Below are 690 nucleotides of genomic sequence, written 5' to 3'. Positions count from 1 at the left end.
CCAGAACCCTCCGGGTTTTCCCTACCCAGAACCCCTGGATGACCAGCCAGGTCCACACACTCCTCTGAGCCCGAAATGCTGCCTTCAGGTCAGGGGACAGAGCACTGTACAGTGGTGCTCGAGCTGATCTGAAGAGAGGTATAAGGAGAGCTAAGGCTGACCACAGGATGTGCATCGAGTCCCGCCTGTCCAGCAACAACTCACGAGAGGTGTGGCGAGGGGTTACAAGACACCACTAACTTCAGAGGCTGCGGCGTGCCAACAGCAATTTTGAGCGTGACACTGGCAGAGGAACTGAACTGCTTCTTTGCCCGTTTTGAAGCTTCCCAGCAGCACTCATTTGCTCCAGCCCTGCCCCCACCCCCATCTGGGTCCTGCACCACTCCACTTTACAGGAGCATGAAGTCAGACAGGTGTTCCTGGCAGTGAACCCCAAGAAGGCCGCTGGCCCAGACAGAGTATCTGGTAAGGTGCTCAAAGCGTGTGCCCACCAGCTCACCCCACCTTTACCAGGATTTTCAATTTATCCCTGACCCAGACAATCATCCCACCCTGCCTAAAATCAACCAAGATAATCCCAGTACCAAAGAAGGCCCCCATCACCAGCCTGAAGAATTACCGACCGGTGGCCCTCACTCCTGCCGATGATACTACAGTGGTCGGACTCCACGGGGGACGAGGTGGACTCCA

Source organism: Cynoglossus semilaevis, chromosome W (assembly GCF_000523025.1).
Source record: "Cynoglossus semilaevis isolate Cse_v1.0 chromosome W, Cse_v1.0, whole genome shotgun sequence".
Lineage (NCBI taxonomy): Eukaryota > Metazoa > Chordata > Actinopteri > Pleuronectiformes > Cynoglossidae > Cynoglossus > Cynoglossus semilaevis.
This window is presented reverse-complemented; position numbering follows the sequence as displayed.